General features: G+C 34.2%; 1 long non-coding RNA gene across 1 annotated transcript; it reads left to right on the forward strand.

Moving 5' to 3' along the window:
* The first annotated feature begins 13,528 nt into the window (after positions 1-13,528).
* LOC137490474 (uncharacterized) lies at positions 13,529-15,419 on the forward strand. The gene is made up of 4 exons (XR_015505888.1): positions 13,529-13,614; positions 13,735-13,789; positions 13,889-14,213; positions 14,530-15,419. It is a non-coding gene; the product is annotated as an uncharacterized LOC137490474 (long non-coding RNA).
* Positions 15,420-18,455: the final 3,036 nt, after the last annotated feature.

An 18,455-nucleotide genomic window follows, 5' to 3' on the forward strand; every position in this document is an offset into this window, starting at 1 on the left:
TTCTTTACTCACAGTATCGGTCCACAATGTCAGATGACATCGGAAAACACTGCATCACCATTGCAGTTGGACTGGAAACCAAATGTCTTACTTTAGCAAACATCATGCTGTCCGATAGCAATATCAGTCATATTAAGAATTATCTCAAGATCTACACATAATATTATGTTGTGCTTGTTTGAATCAAGAGCACCTACTCTAAACAATATGCACAGAGCGGTACCGTGATCCATCATCATCAGTTATCTGTCTTCCATCACCACCAACTTTACTCCAATCAACTTGGATTTGCACAAAATGTTAAATATACTCTAAAGTGACTTAAAAAATTAAATAAAAAAAATAACATGCCTATTATTCCACACTTTTTATTTGTAGATTGGCAGATTGCTTCAACAAAAATCCACTGCTGCAGTTCTCCTCAACAACTGTCTATCAACACTTTCAGAGAAGCAATTGAGCACACAAACTCAATTGACCATAAATTGTAGGACTGCTGTAGTGGATTTATGACCATTTAACCATGCTGATATTTACATATGACAGTTTATGAATCAGCAGGCTCATTTGCATCATATATGCTGTGGTGATTCAGTGTTATTCATAAAAGAGAATGCAAAGTGGATTTACACCCTAAGAACGCCCACAGACATTGAGGCATCAGATCAGTAATGGAAGTAATCGAATATAAGACTACAAACTCACTCAGTAATAGATGAACTCTGGGTTATGATATTGGTGAATGTTGAGAAATCAGTCCTCTGTGCATTTATGAATGAAAAACTGGTCACACTTTATGTTAAGGTTTATATCTATTAATAAATCATGAACTTTGATTGTGTTTAATAAACTCCTAAGTTGCTGCTTATAAATAGTTAGTAAGGTAGTAGTTAAGTTTAGCTATTGAGTACGATTAGAGATGTAGAATAAGATAATATAGAATATTCAATAGACAGTCACCGGCCACTTTATTATGTACACTTTACTAGTAACGGGTGGGAACCATTTTGCCTTTAGAACTGTCTTAATCATTTGTGGCTTTGATTCAACAAGGTACTGTAAATATTCTTAAGAGAATGTGGTCCAGATTGACATGATAGCATCATACAGTTGATGCAGATTTGTCGGCTGCACATCCATGATGCAAATCTTAGAAGTTCACACTTAAAAATTTTTTATTTTTTTAAACATAAATTCAATAAATAACCTGTAAATAGAAATGACTGAACCTTTTAAATGTTGAAAAGTTTTTGTGGACTTTTTAAAATATATTTTATGTCTGTTTATTTTCATGATTTCAGAGACAGCAAAAAAAAACTGGCCTACTTGGAAATATGTAGCTCTTTTGAAATAACAATGCATTATTTATGCACTGTTTTGGAGATTTGCAGTATTGGGCCTTTATTAATGCATCTATTTATTCTGGTTGAAAAGCATGTTGTAGGTCAATCAGTTTAAAAACTGTGACATCATTTTGACTTCAGCTTTGTTGTGCAATTATTAAAGTTTTTGTTTTAGCCACATGTAGATCTTGCAACATTTCCACAAAATATTAGTTAATATTAATACAAGCAGACGTTTAAATACTTTAGACTAAGCAGTCTCAGACAATGGCAGGGCAGTTGATGCTTAAAGCTGCAGTGAAAAGGAGCATTATATATAAATTGTGTTCACTGAAGCCACATCTATCTGTATTGTTTTTAATTATATTGTCAATGTAGTGATAAAATCCCTTTTATTATAATGTTTATTGCTCTGAGGAGAAAAAAAAAGCTAGTCTGTCTATTATAAAAATCCATTAAAAAGCCACAGGTACACAATAAACAGTTTATAAATATAATTATTTTTATATGAGTTTAATTCTTTTTATTTGTTTATTTTCCCCAGAATCAATTGTTGAAGCCCAGCTTAACAACTCTTTAAGCTGAATTATGAATGTTCAATTAAAAATGAACAATCAGTGTTTTGTGCCTGAGTAATTGTTCCATTGTTCACAATATCTGGAAAAATATATATTATATATTGCATAAAAACAGTAATAAAACAAAATTATTACAAGCCCAAATCAGAAAAGCTTGGGACGGTAAGGAAAATGCAAATAAAGAAAGTAATGATTTCTAAATTTACTTTGACTTGTATTTCACTGCAGACGATAAAACAAGCCTTATTTAATGTGTTCCTTATGATTTATTTATTTATTTATTTATTTATTTATTTATTTATTTATTTATTTATTTTATCAAAATAAACATGTATTTCAATTGTACTTCTTGCAACACATTTCAAAAAAAGTTGAAACAGTAAAGCATTTACCACTTTGTAATGTTTCCATTGATTTTCGCAACACTTAAAAGACATTTAGAGACTGAAGACACAAAGTAATTAAGTGATTCCGATGTAATTTTGTCCCATTCTTCCTGCAAACAAGTCTTAAGTTGGACAATGGGGTCTTTGTTGTCACATTTTGTGCTTCGAAATGGACCACACATTCTCTATTGGATACAGGTCGGGACTGCAGACAGGCCAGTCAAGTACCTCTATTCTCTTCCTTCACTGCCAGGACTTTGTAGTTTGTGCAGAATGTGGTTTTGTATTGTCTTGTTAAAATTTGCATGGGCGTCCCTGTAAAAGAAAGCAGCATATTGTGCTCTTAAATCTCTTTGTACTTTTCAGCATTAATGGTATCATCACAAAAGTGCAAGTTAGCTTTGCCAAGTGGACTGACACAGCCCAATACCATGACAGACCCTGGCTTTTGAACTTGTTTCTGGTAACAGTCTAGATCAGGAATATTTAAACTTGGTCCTGGAGTGCCAGTGTCCTGCATGGTTTAGCTCCAACTCCCTTCAACGCACCTCCCTGAAAGTTTCTAGTATACCTAGAGAGAGCTTGGTTCAGGTATGTTTAATTGGGGTTGGAACTAAAATATGCAGGACACCGGCCCTCCAGGACCGAGTTTGGACACCTCTGGTTTAGATGATCCTTTTCTTCTTTGGTCCGGGACCCACAGACTCCATTTCTTCTCAAAATTAGCTGAAATACTGATTTATCTGACCATACACTTTTAAAAAATGCAGGTTTCCACCTTATTCATTCATATTGACCCAACACAAATCGATTAAGTTAACTTGTGGATTGATCAAAAATTAAGTTGCAGTACATGTTTCCACTGTGTGACTGTCCATTCCAGATGCCTCTGAGCCCAAAGAAGTTAACGTCGCTTCTGGACACAGTTAACATAGGGCTTGCTTTTGGTAAAGAACAGTTTTAACTGGCATTTGTGGATGTTACTATGTATTGCGTAACTTGATCAAAGGTTTGCCAAAGTTTTCCTGAGCACATGTGGTGACATTGCTGATAGATGAATGACTATTCTTGATGCATTGCCGCCTAATGGATCGTGGGTCATGGTAGTTCAGCTTAGGCTTGCGCTTTTGTCCTTTACACACTGAGGGCTTTATTTTATTTTATGCTAACGCATTAAGGGCATGTCTGAATCCACTTTTGGTAATATAAGGACGAAAAAATCTGCTTTGCGCCGTGGCGCATTGTCTAAAAGGGTTGAGTTTATTTTCTTAATGAGTTATAGGTGTGTTTTGAGAATAAACCAATCAGAGTCTCATCTCCCATTGCCTTTAAGAGTCAGTTGCGTCCTGCCATAGCACATTTGCTATTTACATGACGGACTTTGTAAGTGGAAAAACTGAGTGTTTCACTAGCAAGAAAACAGTTAAACAGAGCATCTACAGCGTGAGAATGAAAGATAAGGCCTCCTCATTATCTACTTTCACTTTCGCTCTCGTGGATAGGGAAACCTTGTATGCACAGACATCAATTAGCCTATAAACAATTAATTTTGTTTGTTAAGCGCAAATATTTGTTTCAAAACTATTTCTAAATTCAGTTCTAATTTCCAGCAAACGAATAAATGAACAATAATAACGAAGTGTGTTCAAAAACCTGAGTTACATTCTAATACACATGCTGTGCCCCATATGGTCTAAAACCTGACAGGTGGGCAAATCTAAGCTTGTTTTTAATAAAACAAATATAAATATGGATCTAATAAATATTAATGCTAAATATCCTTTATATATATCATATTTTTATCCTATATATATTCTTATTATATCCTATATATATCCTCAAGATTTTAATTATTTTTCATTTGTAAAGATATTTGTGTATTGTTCTGCTGCATCTTAAGTGTATTAAGCAGTGTGTGAGGCGCAAAACTAACGCACTCTGCGCTTTACCTTAAATAAGCTTTGTTCTGGTCTAGAGAAAAGTCTACTATGGTATCTCAAAATAGCAACGAGCCAGCAATGCGCCTCAATACATTTACCTTTTTAGATCAGAACGCCTATGGGCGCACTTATGAGTGCAAATGCATTTGCTATTTAAACAGCGTGGTGCAAAACGTCAAGACGACTCTTGCGCCAAACTGAAACTAGCAAACAACAATTGCGTCGCGCCTTGCGCTAAATTGCGCCGGGTGTTAAGGCCCTGAAATTCTTCTGGATTCCTTGAATCTTTTAACAATGTTATGCACTGTTGAAGGTTATATATCCAAGTGTCTTCCTATCTTTCTTTGAAGAACGTTGATTTTAAGCATTTCAATATTTTTTTTCATGTATTTTGTCACCTTAGAATTATAACGTTCTATCTGGCATTTGTCTAAATTGAGTTATTGACCTTCTTATTAAATGACATCTTATTTATATTATGTGATGTTTTTTATAATTTGTTTACAATTTAAGACTTTTTATTTAAAAAACAAATGTTACACTCATACTGTTTACTATGGAATGCAAAAACTTAAGATTTCTCAATATCTCAAAATCATCCAGTATGCAGATCGAACCTTATATTCCAAGGTGACAATTTGTTGGCATACTGTAAGCCCATCTTACCTTTCTTGAATGCTACTTTTGTACCAAATCATAAATGTAATCACCTACTGACATCATCTGTTTTAAATCACATCATTATTCAACTAATTTGCCTGAATTACTAGCACTAAATTGCTCTTGACAGGAAAGGATGTATAATTACAAATGAAATAAAGTTGACCAGACAAAACATAAAACATGAAATTGTGTTCACATTGTCTGCAATGAAGTGAAATTTGGATATGACAACTTTCTTTTTTTTTTTTTTTTTTTTCATATTTTTCATACTTTCCCAACATTTCTGATTTGGAATTATAGTACATGTACAGATGTCTTCTAAGTTACTTATAAGCAGAAAAATTCCAGAAGGTGTATTCCGTGGGTCAGTGCATCAGGTAGATCAATGGAAGAATTTACACTAAGGCATTTAGGGTAGATTTACAGCACTGTAGTAAAATGTCTTATTTCATATTCTATTTTTTACACAATTGAAGTCAGAATTTTTAGCCCCCCTGAAATATTAGCAACCCTGATTATTTTTTCCCCACTTTCTGTTTAAAGGAGAGAAGGTTTTGTCAACACAGTTCTGAACATAATATAACGGATTTATTTTATCTTTTCCGTGATGACACTAAATAATATTTGACTAGATATTTTTCAAGACACTTCTATACAGCTTAAAGTGACATTAAAAGGCTTAACTAGGCTAACTATAAAAAAATATATATAGCTTAAACGGGCTAATAATTTTGTCCTTAAAATGGTGTTGAAAAATTAAAACCTGCTTTTATTCTAGCCTAAAAAAAAAAAATATATATATATATATATATATATATATATATATATATATATATATATATATATATAATCAGACATGCTGTGAAAATTTCCTTGCTCTGTTAAACATAATTTGGGAAATATTTACAAAAGACAAAAATCAAAGGGGGGCTAATAATTCTCACTTCAACTGTAAATATACAATGTCTTATTTATATATTGTAAATATGGCAATTTTGTCCTCATTCACTCATATATATAAAATTACTTAAGAGTCTCTATTAAAAGTACCATAGAACAAAATGAAACATAGTATGAAATCACAGCAATAGCTGAGTGATTTGACACAATGCATAAATATGTATTAAATACTTATTTAACATACATGTGACTCTTTACAAACGTGTAGCAAATTCCATAACCTACACGTTAAACTAAAAAAAAATGCATTTAAACAGACCTCATACCTCTTCAGAATGGCGGTGAGTAAATGTATAATCTGTATGCATTTTGATGAGCTTTAAACAGATGAGACGCCTGGCTCATACATATCTGCCTGCTTCATAGAACTGCTCTCCCTTAAGGCCTCACAGTATGTCATTTCCATGTACTGAACTCATTATTCAGCTATGCACATATATATCCAGATGTTCATTCAATGGTAGCTTTAATGGTAGCATAACAGGATACTGTCACATTGTAATACCACTTTGTAAACAAACTATTGGGGTATTGCTTGTCATATAAACATGCATTCCTTAGAATTAACATGTACTGTGCATCATAAATGTATATTTTTGTACTTTATGTAAAGCCAATTTTTAAAAAAAATCTATTGTTTAAACAGATGGCCATTTTTTTTTTTTTTTTTTTTTTGCAAAATGACTTAAGAATCAGCTTTAAAATCCCTAAAATCAACAGATGGCAAAAATGTATTTTGGCTAGGATATTCCAGAGTTGTTCTTCCTGTGCAAAATGTAAACATAAATTCTTTGTGTGTAATAGGGCTTCTACAGATGGTATAAACCTATTGAGAATCAAGAGCTGGTGTGTTTTGTGTGTGTACGTGTGTTTTTGCGTGGTTGAGTTGTCTATTGAAATGACAAGGTCTTGGCATGGGTGGTTCTTGGCTAGGATGAACAACAACTCAGTTTTTGATCAATTCAGCTTCAGATGATGGGTGTTTATCCAAGCATGAATTCTTGCCAGACCTTTGGTGATTCATAAGAGTATCTGGTTGTCAGAAGGAGAAATAGAGAGAACAAATGCAATATCATCTGCAAAAGAAAGATAGAAGTAATGAGAAATGGCCAGAAGTTATGACTTTTTATAAGTGGTTTGATCTAAAAGTAGGTTTAAGTTCTGAGTCCTCTGAAACTACACCACAGTGGTAGAATGATAGTTGACCTGGAAAAATGGATGCTTTTTGTGATATCTGGTGTCATCTTTCTACCCATTTCAGGATTAAAAAGAATGATTTGGTGGTTCATAGTAAGGCTGCAGAGTGCTGTATGTAGATTTTCACAAATATCACAAATGAATTCTATTAAAATTAGGCTAAAAACTTTGGTTGCAATACATAATTTAACACATTAGTCCATAAAGTTAAGAAAACAAAAAGTACAGAAAAATGCAAGAGGTGATAATATGCTGGACACACCCCTCATTCGCATATTTAAATTACAAAATGACAGCTAATGATAAAATAGAGAGCTGTTTGTTCATAGCAGTTCACATATCGTTAATGAGTGTTAAAAACTAACTAAGCTGTATGTAATACTTATCTCAAGCATTGTAAAAAAAAAAAAGGTTATAACTTCTAACACATTTGAGAATGAGAATGAGATTTTTTACCAAAACAAACTTTGCCAGAGATAAACAACTTTCCTTGTTATTCATGTATAAATAATGATTATTAAACTTTGTGCAAGCAAACCTTTGCAGTCTAAAATATGATTGCGTGTGAGAATAGTTGTAAATATTTTAAATTAGTGTATTTGGTTGTTTAGTTGGTCATTAATCATGAATTACTACATCAGCATGGCTGCGATTTGATTGTAGACACCCATGCTCATATAATGGGCCATGAGCCAAACCACACAAGTACTTGTGTGATATGACATTTAGACCACAATAAAAAAACAAACAAACTGGAATGTCTAAAACATCAATTTGAGTGAGGAACTACTTCCTTCTACCGTGGTTTTTAAATATATGAATCAAAAATAAGTGTATTCTCATACTTATAATATAAACAGCAAAATTGCTGTCATTACCAGTGTTGTGGAAAGTTCCTTTTCAAAGTAAGGCATTACAATATAGAGTTACTCTCCAAAAGAGTAACTAGTTGTGTTACTTAGTTACATTTAATAGTAAGTAATGTGTTACGTATTGTGTATCACTATACTGTGTACTTTTTATTACCGGGGTAAGCCTTGATCTTTTTCAGAACATTTTAATAGAGAAGTTCTGCAATTACCAACGCACTGTATAACCTATACCTTAATTTATCTTTAAAAATATGTCAAAAATTATTATTTTAGGATAATGTTATATGAGAACTTCCTTACCTCATAGCTATACATGCCGTATATACAGACTATTAAAAGTTTAAATCAATTAATTTTTTGAAAGCGAATTAAAAAAAAGTAACTCAAATATTATTACTTATTTTATAAAAGTAATGTGTTACTTTACAAGTTACTTAGAAAGGTAATATTATTACCAGTGGTGTAGTCAGGCTATACGCACATTCTCCGTATGCCTACTTTTTTCCACGAGCGGTTTGGTATCACAACTTCTGAGGATCAATAATTGCTTATACCCTCGCTATACTCTGTATACTCGTTTTGCTAATTAAACTTTTATAATTTATGTATGTTTTCCAGAGACGTAAAAACGTGCAGGGTAAGTTTGTGGTTTATTCCGCTGTGGCGACCCCGGATTAATAAAGGGACTAAGCCGACAAGAAAATGAATGAATAAATAATTTATGTATGTTTGTGTCCCCTTTAACAATACATTAAATGTTTGTTTTTGTTTTTTTTTTACTTGCATCTTAATTGGTTGCAATTGGTGCATTTGTGTTTAACTTGCCATTCCCAGCCCATGACAACCGCAGTAGCTGTAAGAAAAGTTTTTCGAAGAAAACTGGAAACCTGTAACCTTTGACTTCTATAGTATTAGTTTCTCCTTTTGTGGAAGTCAGTAGTTACAGGTAACATATGTAAAATAAATATATGTTGCTAAAGAATCAAAGAAACATTGACTTTCGTCGTTTTTTTTTTTTTTTTATTTGCCCACTTTATAAATTTGGGTTGAGTTGGTAATAGTACATCACATTTTTTTAGGACTTCACCACTGATTACTATGTAACTCCTGTTACTTGTAATGCTCTACACCCAACACAGGTCATTACTATCAGTCACCACACCAATCACATTAAACATTTGCTATTCCAGTATTATAGGATTTTATAACCCAGGCTTTTATAAAGTGGTTCTAAAAATCTAATTAAATGCCAAGAGTGAAACATTATTCTGCCCAAATGTAAAAAAAGATATCCTGTGATTATGAACAGTATGAGAAGTCTTTGTGGTTAACGCTTACTCTGATTTGTGCTTAATCTGCATGTTGTTCAATCTTAATAAAAATGCACTTTGAGTTTTCAGTTCACATTTGCAATCACATACAGTAAATCACCAAAATTACTACTTTGATTACAATCCAAATTAATTTTTGCCCAATTTATTTCAATTGCCCTTAATACATGTGATTTTTTTTTTTTTAAATTAGGCTACTTAATTGATTGCATGCATATTATTTTGGTCCACATGAAGGCAGCTAGTTTCTGAGCTCAAACCACTTTCACCTACACTGAAATGAGTCAGAGATGGACTTTGTATACTGTGGTCAGGGAGGTCATGGTTAGCACTGGATCTTTTACAGAGGAGGACATTTTTCTTGTCTTTATAAAATGCTTCATGTGATACAGTATGTTATTCTCAGTACATATCATTGCACCGGTGAACAGCAAAATTGAGAAATCAGGGTGCTTTGACCCTCTACTTCTAAATTACCCCTCCACCTTGAGGATTTTATGCAGTATCTTTGAGAAACCATCTCACCCTGTGTGCTCAGATCTGTGTGCTAACTGTTAACATCCCACTCCTGTTGAAACGGCACAAACTCTTTTATTCCACCTATAGGAAAATGTATTGCTTAAATTGATCAAATGGAGATTTGTTGAGTTATAATTTAATGGTGTACAGCATGAGTGAAGCAAATTGATATCACTGGCACAATAGGTTTGAAGTTTTATATAATCCTTAAGACAACTGAAGCATATCTGACTTGCTGACCATACCAAATCATCTTCAAAATAGATATTTATGAAGGAAGACCTGCAGTAAAAATTATTCAGAAGTGTTAATCAGCTAAAAACTGAAAATGTGTTTGGCTGTTCATTGACATTTTGGGGACCTGAAACAGAGCTGTGTTCTGCCCTAATAAAATATTGCAGAATGTTTTTTAAATGGAAATAGTGGGTCATTGAACATCCTCTGAGGACGCAAATGTTGCAACTATGACAGATGAGAAGTCCATTCTTTTTGTTCTGTTTTGAGGAATTTTCAGAGCCTAATAAAATTGGCATATCAGAGTTTATCGGAGTAAATATGTGCTTAATTTCACAAGATGCATGTTACACTCTGTCCTTGCCATCCAAAATAAAAAAAGAACATCCCAGTGAAGAGAAGGCAAAGCTAATTATTGTTATACAATATTAAATTTGTATTTCGGTATTGAGGTGAAGTATAATCCACCTATACCTCAGAGACTTATTGCCTTTGACTTTATTATTTTTATTTTGAGTATTGTAACGTGGAGACTGACACGGAGGGATCCATTTTGCAGTATTTATTAAGTCACACTTAAACATCAACACCTCGCACGGCTGTGCGAACATACAACATACAACTCAACGATGATTAGCAGATAACAGAGGCAGAGTGATTACCAGGCTTGTGTCAAGGGCAGGCAGCGTGATACAGAGTCCGTGTCACAGGCTTTAGTCAGGGGCAGGCAGCGAGAATCAGAGTCCGTGTAAGCAGGCTTTGGTCAAGGGCAGGCAGAAGACAGAGCAGAGTCGAGAAACGGGCTGAAGTGGTAAACGGGAGATCAGGCAGGATAGAACGCTCAGAAATGCTGGCCGGGGCTAAACAAGACTTCGCAATGAAGTGTGTGTGTGAGCTGCTTATATCTGGTACAAGGGTCATTAGTGAGATGGAGAACAGGTGTGCTGGGATCAGAGTGAAATGGATGACGTAATGGTTAGAAGTCCGGAGATGGTGACCTCTGCTGGTCAGCGAGGGGAATGACTGGGACCGAGTCGGTGACAAGTATAAGGCTTATCATTATTACTAATCACTGTTTTTGTGCAATGATATTGTAATACCAGTTTAAATTGTAATAGAAGATTTTATAAAAATGAGCATGCAATAAATCGTACCTTAAGTGGCATATTTTAGATTTGCAAAAACTATAGACTGTGCCCTCTACTGGATTTGTGATTTTGAAATATGCATTGAAATGTTCCCAGAGCAACATGTTTGAGTGTTTTAAGTAAGTTTTGCAAAACCATATGGGCGTATGGATTTCATATGAAGACATGGAGCACTTTACATTAGTCAGATCTTAAAGGGCACCTACCACCTTTTTCAAGCTTTAAGATGTCTTTTGTGTCTTTTTCTGCTCTGAACAAAATGTAGCTGTGTTTGTGGCCTGCGTCTTTAATGCTAGTTCCCCTTTAATGCTAGTCCACCCCCCCCCCCCCACCCAACCCCCCCCCCCCCCCCCCCCCAACCCCCCGCTCACCGTTCCCACCTGCCTGTCATAGTGCCTCTGTTTTTGCCAGCATTAGATAAACAACACAGTGACAGAGGGAAGCAAATTTCATGTAACGTTTGTGATAAATACTACAGTAAGAGCTTTACCATTGATTATTTGATATATTTGTTGTGGAGTTAATTCAAGCCTTTCTGCAATGATGAGTCACACACAATGTCTTTACAATCTTCACGCAAACACACACAGACACATAGATGACACACACACACACTCTCAGAAAAAAAGGTACAATGAGGGTACAATTTTGTTCCTAGAGGGAACAAAATATAAAATTGTACCTTTAAAGGTCCCATATTGGTCCTTAGGGTACAATTTTGTACCCAAATGGGCTATAAAGGTACAAATGTCCAGATTTAGGTTTGAAAGGTACATTTTTGTACCTTTTATAGCACATTTGGATACAAAATTGTACCGTAAAGGACCAATTTGGCACCTTTAAAGGTACAATTATATATTTTGTTACCCTATAGGAACAAAATTGTACCCTCAGCTCATGATAAGATCAAGACACTTTATAACACTAATTTAAATGTATTAATACTAAACATTAATACTAAAATACATAATTTAAAAATATAATAAATAAATAAATTGATTGAATTTAATATTTTAATAATAAATTTTTTTTCATGTATTTCAATTACATTTTTTCTCAAAAATGTTAATAATTTAATTTATAATTGAATGTAATTTTAATCATTAAAAACGTAAATACTGGTCTTTGCTTACTGTTTAAGACCCTATAGTATATGGGATGTGGAAGCATCTTCATACAGGTGGTGATGTTGCTGTCTCTTTAAGAATTTGGCTTGTTGAGACGTTATAGTACGTTAGTGTTTGTTACTGAGGCGGTCCGTCGAGTATGCTGGCTGTTTACACAGAACTTCGCACGCTTTTCAAAGAAAAGTCTAGTTTGGAGTCCACACTTTTCAGGTAAGAATGTATTAAAGATATATTTTCAGTCTCATTTTTACATGTGAAGCTGTGTTCTGTTGATTTTGTCTGACTCTCCGGTCTCGGCTTTCCCCCGCTTTAAGTGCTCCGGGCTGGCCTGCAGGATGGAGTTTGCTAAGTTTGCTAAGTTGTCTGCAGCTTATTAAAGAAGTTAATACAATGTGATATCGAAGTCACCGAGGGACATAACGTTATAGACGGTGAGTACTATATGCTGTTAGTTTTCTCGGTGTAAAAGTTCCCTTTATCGCCTACCTACGTTACGTATTCGCGCCTTACGTTACGTTACTGCTTTATTAATTAATTAATTTGCCATGGCGGAATATAATCGCAACCCAGATAGCAAAATACACTCGGGCCATTTGCGGCGACAGAAGCGAGCCGACGCTGCCGTATCCGTGCACCGGAATCGGGCCGTGAGTAATGTGCGGTGTGGCCCGGAGCTCGCGCGACTAAAGTCTTCATATACCTTGATATAAAACCTTTTGTTATTAATACTGGAAATTTGTAATTATCGATAATATTTTATATTTTGAGGCCATTTTCTAGCCACGGTTGACCGCTGAAATGTCATTTTAGACGGTTATATAAGTTACACCGCCATTTTGTGAAGAAAAATCACAATTTTGTCACCGACAAAGCGACTGATATGTAAACGTGGCTAGTTACAAACGTGGCGTAAGTTACATATCTTCGTTTCAGTGTCTAAGTTACATTAATGTTGAGGAGTGTCCACAAACTCTCATGTCCAGAATTGTTGGTGCTTTTACTATCGTTTAACGTTATACTTGTGTTAATGTAGAATTATTAACATACCATGTTGTATAAATCGACGTTTTAAGTTATACTTTGTTCTTTAATGTAATAATTTGTCTCATCTGTTCTGAAACTGGTACCTTGAGCTATTTTACCTATTTTATTAATATCTCAAAATAAGTAAATAGTTATTGCTTTATCTTATAGCTTTCCAGAAGTTTTTGAAGTTTCCAATTGTCTTTCAGGACAAGATTGAACAACAGAATGCAGCCTAACGGCATCAGACCAATGAAGGCATGTCATATGAAAGCATGGCTCAGTTACAAGATGTAAGTATGTCTCATTATCAATACCATGGTTTTAATGGCTTAAATACTATTTTAAATTTGTAGGTTTTTACTTACAAACAACAATAAATGTACACCCACGTGTTTAAAATTATTTTCTAGGTTTTCATCGAAAGATGAGAGATCAACTGAAGAATGCTATGGACCTGACTCTAAGGTACTCTTTCTAAACTTTCTCCACTTGATTAATATTATTAAATTCCAGCTTTGAATGGATTCCTTCATATTTGTTTGTATGCCACATCTTATGTTCCAGGAATTGATTTTACAGCAGCACTTCTCATGTTGCCAGCCTTGTTAAGCGACACTTCAACATTTCTTTGTGCTCCGGTGCGTATGTTGTTTTCTGTTTAGTATATGCTGTGATAAATGCATTTTATAATGCTTGATATTCTTTATATTAGGATGACGCAGTGGGTAGTGCTGTCACCTTACAGAAAGAAGGTTGCTGGTTTGAGCCTCGGCTGGGTCAGTTGGCATTTGTGTGAGGAGTTTACAAATTCTGCCAGTGTTCGTGAGGGTTTCCTCCAAGTGCTCCGGTTTCCCCACAAGTCCAAAGACATGCGCTATAGCTAAATTTGGTAAGCTTATTTGTCTGTAGTGTATAAATGTGTGTGTGAATAAGTGTGTCTGGATGTTTCGTAATACTGGGTTGCAGCTAGAAGGGCATATGCTGCATAAAACATATGCTGGATAAGTTGGCTACCCCAGATTAATAAAGGGACTAAGCCGAAAAGAAATTGAATGAATGAATGAAATTTATATTAGTCTTTTAATCTGTGATACTTTTTTTTAATCAGTGAATATTAATTATTTTACTTTCTATGCATGTTGATTTTCTCTTCATCAGTGATAGAGTGACTGATATTAATGTAATTATTGCTTTGCCATTTACAGTGAACCATCTTCACCACATCCAACAGTTCAAGTACAGGAGGAGGCCACCGACAGGACAACTGTTAACAAACGAGTCACGGCAGTCTTCAGAGTTGATGGGATTGCGATTGGTCGGGCTGATGATGTGGACGAATATACATTTTTGACATATCCATCTTATTAGAAGAACACCTTGATGTTACTGCAGTGGAATGTTTTGAATGAACGGTGGTCGGTGACAAGCCTCGATCTACTCCAGTTACCAGAGGGATCAACCTTGTTTTTTGTTTCTCTACATGCTCTTGGGATAATCACAATCATCAAGTTAATCCAGCACACTGCTATCATTCATGCATAAAGCAAATTTTTAAATAACTTGTGGTCTTAATGACTATCAAAGAACATTTTCCAGATATGAATGATTTACATGTCATGTTTATCAAAAGCATAAACACATATTGTGTTACAACAAATTACAACTCCACTTGAGGATGATGAGGAGTAATCTACTGATGTTGAGGAAGAGGCTACTGATGTATTTGGTTTTCTGCACTGTTGAAGCAATTTATAGAGAAAGTTTGCCTTCATTCTGAAATTGAGAGAAAATGTTGATGACAAATTATTTATTATGACCGAGTATTCTGACTAAAGACAAATACTTTGGACTTTATAAAGTGCAGTACTTGATGTAGCCTGTGTAATGTGTTTATAAATCTTAAACAGTATTCTTGTGGTCTTTGTATTAAGTGTAGATTATTTAGTTTTTATTTGTTATCTAAATTGTTCTTTTTACTGTTTTACATGTCTGCTTTATACTTGCTGAGTAATCTTATTTCTTAACACATTCAGTTGTGAGTTGTAATGAAATATTTCTACATTAATAAATAAAAATGGACATCTGTGAACCAAAATATTTTATTTATTTATTTGTGCATGCAGTCACCAAAGGATCAAAATGCCTGGGTCAGTACCCTGAAAATACTATATAATATAAAAAGGTACATTTTTGTACCTTCAGTGTCTAGGGTACAAAATTGTCCCTTAAAGGGTACAAATGTAGAAGGTACAATTTTGTACCTTTAAATAGAGGTACAAATTTGTACCCTTAAGGGTACCACCCCAGTGACGGGCCATTTGTACCCTAAAAGGTACAATTTTGTACCTTTTTTTCTGAGAGTGCAGTGCACGCAAGGGTTTTGCTTGGCAAATGTGAAAGCATACACAATAATTTCCTCTGCTGTACGGATATCCGTTATGTTAATGTATATAATAACCCTGATTTAACGTCCACAAACCGGGATTTAAGCATCTTCTTTCATAATTGTACTAACATGCGGCTGTGGTGATAAAATCGCTGTAATTCACTGTTTTTACACAAGTTTTAAACTTGTAAAACTCATTCTTGATCACATTTGATGATGATTAATGATCACAGAAAGCTCAGCAAACCTTTTAATCCCAGTTGCTTTGTGCACATTCTGGCTTGTTGATATGATTATAAGCGTTACTACGAAGACATGTTAATATGTGGCTGTCAATCAATTTAGTGGACAGGGACACCACACTCCTACGTCACATTGAGGTGGGCCCCACAATGGAAGGGATTTAGATCCTATTTTAACATCAGGAAATTTAGAAAAGAGACTTATTGCCTTTATTTCACTCCAGTATGAAAGTGGACACACTATACCTACACACAGTTCTGTCCAAACAGCTTCCAAAACATGGTTTTCATCTTAGGTGCTCTTTAAGAAAACTTGGTCTGTTAATAGGCTTTCTATATACACATAGGTATAAAACCATGTAAAATTATGTGTGCTAAATGTACATTCAATAAAAGTATACAAAAAATAGTTGAAGAAAATATTAAATGTAAAGACCACTGAAGTAGTAGGCTCTTTAGTATATTCTTAAGTACACAAGTACAGTTTAGAAAGGTTGCCCACTTTTTGAAAAGTTGAAAAGTTCGCCCACCCTCTTCCCTAAAGCCAACTGACAATTTTAAAAAGCAATCCAGAAAAAGAAAAGCCTTATCCTGATTTATCGTCATATCGCCCCGTAGCGTTCGTTTTAAAGACAAAATGCAGCCATACATAATTCTGGCTACATAATTCTCAAAATTGAAATAACTAACTTAAAATGTACAAAACAAACTTTGATACTGACTTGAGAAAAACCATACCATGCAGTTTCAAAACATTTATACCATGTTATTTTGTTTTTACCACATTGCTAACATCCTACTAGCATGCTGTTGCATGTTTTCATATTGCTAGCATATTATAAGCATTGCTAGCATATTTAAATCTGTTACTAGCATTTTTACATTTTGCTAAGATGAATTACCATTTTTGTAGCACCATGCTAATACATTCATCGTGTTGCTAACAGACTTTATAGTGGAACCATGAATGTTGTATGAATCATGTTTTTAATATGTGTTAACATGTATGCCAGCACATTAACATTGTGCTATATAAATTAGCAAGTTTAGCATATTTAAGCAGCAGTTCTCGTCCATGCTTTTCTAACTTTAAAATGAAGCCTTTCCTGGTAAAGTGAGAATATTGGTGTCTAAATGGGTACGCCTAAAGTCAATGCTTAAATTTTTCTCAGACATTCACAGACGTTTCCCTATTTGTGAGACCTGCTTCCAGCCCGTGGCATTTTTCATTACATCCTCATTTGCCCAAGGGACTTGAAAACAGGGATTAAGAAAAGATGAAAGGCATCTTTACCAGTACTGTTCTATAATTTATTCAGATGAGCCCAGCAACGCATTGCTGTCTGCTTGTTTAGCACAGAATAATGAGGCCCGTGGTCAAACACCGTGTTTAATTGCTGGGAATCAGGATCATGATAATGGTTTGTTCTTCACTGTTTATGCTAGCGTGCGCTTGGGGAATGGACTCTTTTCTTGTTTGAGTGTTTCAGACGGGATACAGATGTTTGACAGTATTCAAGATTAGATAAGAAATGTAATGCTGTTGAATTAATCATTAAAAAATACAACGATAAAGAGGAAACAATAAAAAGATCTGCAGTGATGCGAGCAACCTTTTCCTTGAGGAATATTCCTCAATGATATATATTGCTTCCTGTCATTGCTTTGAAAGGGGATCAGCTTTGATCCACATTTAAAATTGACAGATTAATATCAAAAACATATCCTAAAGTGTCCAAATTGCATTACTGGTGGAACGATGGGATCTGAAGAAAATGAATAGCTCTTCTTTAAATCTTGTGAGTGTGTGTGTGTGTGTGTGTGTGTGTGTGTGTGTGTGTGTGTGTGTGTGTGTGTGCGTGCGTGCGTGCGTGTTTGTGCGTGTGTGTGTGTGTGTGTGTGTGAGCTTCCAGATCGATTAACTGTTGATGCTGACAAATGATGGTAATTTTCTAACTGTCTCTGAACCATTACAATGGTGATTATTTTCACAGTGTGGTAACACTATAGAAACTGCAGCTGGATGGTGAAAGTATATCACTGAAATCAAACTGATGTTGAATTTCAGTAATATGACCAGCTTACAGAGCTGTAATAATAATAATAATACCATATTATTACAATTTATAACAACTGTCTACTTTTCTATTTAAGTAAAACTCCAAAATTAAGAGATCAGTTATTGTCAGTTTTAAGTGCTTTTGCTAAAAAAAAAAAAAAAAAAAAAAATATATATATATATATATATATATATATATATATATATATATATATATATATATATATATATATATATATATATATAATGAAATAATGAGTATAAAATATATTATTTCATGTTTTAGGATCGCTAAATTTGAAAAGTTTTAAATATTGACAAAATATTGAAAAATTATATAAAGTATGGAGCACCTAAGATGCCAGAGAGAAGAGAGTCTTAATGTTTTTTTTTTAAATTATTATTATTATTATTATTTTGTTATTATGTCTTTTTTATATTTAA

Source organism: Danio rerio, chromosome 13 (assembly GCF_052040795.2).
Source record: "Danio rerio strain M-AB ecotype USA chromosome 13, GRCz13ab, whole genome shotgun sequence".
In the NCBI taxonomy this organism is placed as follows: domain Eukaryota; kingdom Metazoa; phylum Chordata; class Actinopteri; order Cypriniformes; family Danionidae; genus Danio; species Danio rerio.